Genomic DNA, 5,593 nt, shown 5'->3' with positions numbered 1-5,593 from the left:
CTGACCTCAATTTATCCTCACTCCAAGTATATTGAAAAATACAGGGAGTTGAATTTTGAGGATCATGATCTGAATTGCTTCGATTTGTCCTCAAAGAAATTCAATCTTGTTGCCTACATTGGTAGGACTTCAGACAACCAAAGATCAAGAAGAATTATGGAGAATTGAGTGAGAATCGAAGAGATGAAAATTTCTGGAAAATACCTTCAATGCAGGTCTATATGAACATAATCTTGCTTCTAATTGCTCTTGATCTTGCTCAGGACACTTGATGGAATGGAAATGAATCAACAAAAGGTACAAGACTCTTGAAGATTTGAATCTCAAAACAGTGAGATTCAAACTCAATTTCCAAAGGAAATTTTCAAGGTTATCCTTTAAATGAGAGGGTTTTGGAGATTGGGATTCAAAGCTGGTGTGCAGGGTCTTTAATTCTGATCACAAGGGTCTCTATTTATAGCCATATGATTGCTAAGTGCACACTTGAAATCAAAGTTCCAAAAATAGCAATGTACATTGTATGGATGCATGAGCATGTGATAGGCCCATGTAATCATCTCTTCAGGTCCACAAATGAGTACAAAGATTGCTGAAGTCACATTGGTAAGCCATGCAATTGTGTATGAAAGTTTTAAGTTCAATTGTGCCAAATGGTCATCCATGTGCAAGCCATGCGCAAATCACTCATACTTTGTCTAAATGGGATGAATTTGGACTTTTTGGAAAGGCTATATCAAGAGGAACAACTTTCATGTTGAACATGTTTTCATTTTAAGCTTGGATCATGATGAATTTTGAGGTGGAAGTTGGGAAAATCAAACATATCAAAAAAGTTTCTAAGTGTCAAGCCATATGTTCACTTATTCCACCTTGGCTAACTTTTTATGTGAGCTTAAAATTAGAAACGTTTCTTCATAAAAGTTGTAGCTCTCTGAAAGTCCTTAAACATGGTCACAAATGTTACCTCATTTGGATTTAATATGAAGGAGTTATGCATCTTTGAAGTTGAGGAAAATCACTGGTTCAATGGCATTGATCAAACATGACCTATAATGTATCCTTATATCACATGCATTTAAAAGTTGAATTTGCTCTTCCTCTAAACATAAAAGTTGAATTATACACCTTTAATTTGATTGTGAAACTTGTAAATATTTCATCTCATGAAAATTGAGCAAGTTATGGTCTTAGGAAGTTGACCTCCAAATTAGGGTTTAGACAAAATGACCTATAATCTTTCACCAGACAAAATGACTTTCCAAGCAAAAATAGCTCTATAACTAAACATAAAAGTTGTTTGGAATGTCATTTAGAGTAACGTTTCTCTTGGAAGAATTTTCATATGACATAAATTGTAGGAGATAGGGTCTAGGGAACCCCAATTTTGATCAGATGAATTCCTCTGGTCAACCACCACGAACCAACTTGCTAGCTTGCCATTCTCTTGACTTTTGGGACTAATGGAGGATAATATATGCATAACATGATGAAATTTGAAGTATCCCTTGAAATATTTGATCAATTGGTGAAGAAGCTTGTTGAAGAAGTTACACAAGATACCCAGATGAATTAGGGTTTCCAAGGCAAACCAACTCCAAACTCTTGATGATTTCTTGATCAAAATAACATGTGAAGATCATGGGGATTTATATATGATGCTTAGATCCATATTAAACCAATTCTTGATTGGGCTCCTTGCGTTGAGGGTCTTAAACCTAGATGTGAGCTTGATAGATCAAAGGTGAGCACATGCTCTACCTACAAAAGAGTTAGATTATACAAAGACATATTTTTTGTATTTTGGTTAGTAAAAATGATAAAATACAAAGTGTGGTAAAATCAAATGGTGCTTGGTGATCTCTCCCAATGCAAACCCAATGGATGAGGAGTAAGGAGGATGCCAAGGTGTGATCCCAATGATAATGCATATTATGAGATAACATGAGGGATCTTAGGGTCAAAATTAGGGTCTTACAGTACCCAATGTGAAGATCCCGATGAAGTTCAAGGTCCCTGACTTTGAAAAGTATAAAGGGAATACTTGTCAGTTGAGCCATCTTATGATGTACGCCAGAAAGATGGCAACTCAAACTGATAATGATTAGTTGCTTATTCACTACTTCCAAGACAATTTGGTTGGTGTTGCTTTGAGATGATATATGGGGTTAGACAATGCAAGTATCCATACTTTCAACGACTTGGTGAAGCCTTTGTCAAGTAGTATAAATACAACGTTGATATGGCGCCTGATAGACACCAGTTGAGGTTTATGTCTCAGAAGGATAAGGAGACATTCAAAGAGTATGCTCAGAGGTGGAGGGAACTTGCTGCCAAGATTAGTCCACCATTGGAAGAGAAAGAAATGATTAAGATCTTCTTGAAGACGTTGAGTTCATTTTATTATGAACGTATGATTGCCAGTTCCCCCTATGACTTTACCAAAATGGTAAATATGGGGATGAGGTTAGAAGAAGGAGTCCGTAAAGGACGTTTGTCTAAAGAAGAAGCATCGTTTAGCAAGAAGTATTGGGGTAGTTTCTCCAAGAGGAAGGAGGGGGAAACTAATTCAGTAATTGTGGGGAGGCAGAGGAGGCCTCATGTTATAAAGAGTTCTCAACCTCGTCAACATTAACATCAAGTTTCTTCAGTGATTCTAGTTTTTTCCAATAATTCCAACAATCAATCGGTCCCGATTCAGCAACAACCACAACAAAGAACCAACTACAACAACAACAATAATCAAAAACAAAACTTTGAGAGGAAGAAGGTCTCCTTTGACCCTATACCTATGTCTTACGCATAATTATGTCCCTCCTTGGTTCTAAAGAACCTCATCCAACCCATAAAGCCTCCACAAATTCCAAAGTCACTTCCATGGTGGTTTAACCCTGAACTTCGTTGTGCCTTTCACCACGGAGCCCCTGGCCACGACATAGCGAACTTCTACCATTTAAATATGAAGTGTAAAAGCTTGTGAAGAGTGGTATGGTGTCCTTTAAGGACAGAGCAACTAATGTGAAAGCTAATCCATTGCGTGCTCATTGTAATGCTACTGTCAACATGATGGATAGCTGTCCAGGAAATTTCCGAGTATTCGATGTAAGACATATCCATAGGTCATTGATGGAAATACATAGAACCTTGTGTTTGATCAGTGACTGTGAGCACGACCATGATGGTTGTGCAATATGTAGCATGAACCCCTATGGGTGTATGATTGTCAAGAGAGATATCTAGAAGTTGATGGATGAGAATGTAATCCAGATTCAATAGTCGAGGGACATAGATGATGTGAATGTAATTGTGTCTGTGTTCAAGACCCGTGAGCGGGTAGTTATATAGTTTGACAGCAGTAGCAGTAATAACAATAATGTTAATAGATCGGTAATGCCGTTGGTAATATGGTTAGCGGGCCCTGTTCCGTATGCATCCGATAAAGCTGCGCCTTATCAGTATAACGCCACAATGGTGCAGAATAGTCAAGAGGTTCCTTTACCAATTGCAGATTCTGTGGTGAATATAACTGATATTGCGAAGGTGACCTGTGGTGGTCGTGTGTTTGGTCCAGTTTTCCCGAATGAAGTAGAAGATTCTGCAACCAGTAAGAAAATAGAGATTCCAATGATGAATCCAGTTAGTGCTCCAGTGTGTCAGTCTGGTGAATCCAGCAAACTGAAAGCTAGTGATGATGATGAAGTGTTAAAGCTGATAAAGAGAAGTGAGTTTAATATGGTGGAGCAGCTGCTCCAAACCCCGTCAAAAATCTCCATGTTGTCCTTATTGATGAATTCTGAGGCACATAGGGAGGCGTTGTAGAAATTTTTCGAGCAGGCTTATGTTGAGCATGATGTGTCTGTGGATCAGTTTGACCACATTGTTGCCAACATCACTTCTTGCAATAATTTGAGTTTTTGTGATGAAGAGCTTCCTGAGGAAGGCAGAAATCACAATCTGATGCTCCATATTTCAATGAACTGTAAGGAGGACGCTTTGTCCAATGTGTTGGTTGATACTGAGTCATCACTGAACGTGGTTCCAAAGCCAATTCTGTCCAAACTTTCTAATTAAGGCGCCCCAATAAGATATAGTGGCGTGATTGTAAAAGTGTTTGATGGTTCCCATAAAACCGTCATTGGAGAAGTGAACCTTCCAGTTAAGATAGATTCGAGTGATTTCCAAATTACTTTCCAAGTGATGGATATCCACCCGGCTTACAGCTACTTGTTGGAGAGAAGGCATTGTTGGTGAGCCATCTGTCATCTTTCACGTATGTGGAAGATGAGGAGGAGATTGGAACACCGTTCCAAGCCTTGTCTATTGTTGAGGAGAAGAAAACTGGGGCACCCATGTCTTCTTTAAAGGATGCTCAAAAGGCTATTGAGGCTAGAAGCACTGACCAATGGGGCCGTATGATAGAGATTGTTGAGAACAAGAATAGGGCCGAATTTGGATTTCAACCAGGGCCGTTCAACATCAACACTGAAGTTGAGCAACCAAGTTTTTGCAGTGGAGGGTTTATTCGTGGTAATGATCAACACTCAATTGTTGTGATTGATGATGGTGACAATGAAGATGAAGCTTGTGCCAATTTTGTGACGCATGGCCAGACTTGCAATAATTGGGTTGCTGTTGATGTGCATACTATTATTCATCGCTCTCCTACGCCTAAGGGAGAAGTGAACATTGTTGGGCATTTCTATTATCATCAATAAAATGATATTTTTTTCATCCACATCTATGATGTTTTATTTTTACTTTTTTATTTTCTGAAAATGGTAATCATAAAAAACATGAATAAATAATAATCTTCCATTTGCATAATATTTTATCACGATTCACTTCTCTAAAGTCAAAATATCAAATCATTATGCAGGTTGGTTTTCAAACCAATTGAATACAATGATCCTACTCCCTCTCCAAACTTTGATTTCCCTGTGTTTGAGACTGAGGAAGAGACAGATAATGAAGAAGTATCTGATGAATTATCTCGTCTACTTGAGCATGAGGAAAAGGCCATTCATTCGTTTGAAGAGCAGATTGAATTAGTCAACTTGGGTTCTGAAGATGACGTGAAGGAAGTCAAGATTGGGTCTCAACTGTGTCCAGAGGCTAAGAAAGGGTTGATTGATCTTCTTTGAGAATATTCGGATGTGTTTTCTTGGTCCTATCAAGACATGCCTGGTTTAGATTCTGAGATTGTGGAGCAAGGATTGTTGTTGAAGCCAAAATTTCTGCCGGTCAAGCAGAAGTTGAGAAGAACTCATCCTGATATAGCAACAAAAATCAAAGAGGAAGTGCAAAAACAGATTGATGCCAGTTTTATTGTAACCTCCGAATATCCGCAGTTGGTGGCCAACATTGTTCCTGTTCCTAAGAAAGATGGAAAAGTACGCATGTGTGTTGATTATAGAGATTTAAACAAAGCTAGTTCGAAAGATGATATTCTACTGCCACACATTGATATGTTGGTAGATAACACAGCTAAATTCAAATCCTTTTCATTTATGGACGGGTTTTTAGGCTACAATCAGATCAAAATGGCACCTGAAGATATGGAGAAGACCATATTCATTACACCCTGGGAACATTCTGT

This window comes from Lathyrus oleraceus, chromosome 4 (genome assembly GCF_024323335.1).
Source record: "Lathyrus oleraceus cultivar Zhongwan6 chromosome 4, CAAS_Psat_ZW6_1.0, whole genome shotgun sequence".
Classification (NCBI taxonomy): domain Eukaryota; kingdom Viridiplantae; phylum Streptophyta; class Magnoliopsida; order Fabales; family Fabaceae; genus Lathyrus; species Lathyrus oleraceus.
The sequence above is the reverse complement of the archived record's forward strand: the minus strand, read 5'-3'. Positions refer to the sequence as shown.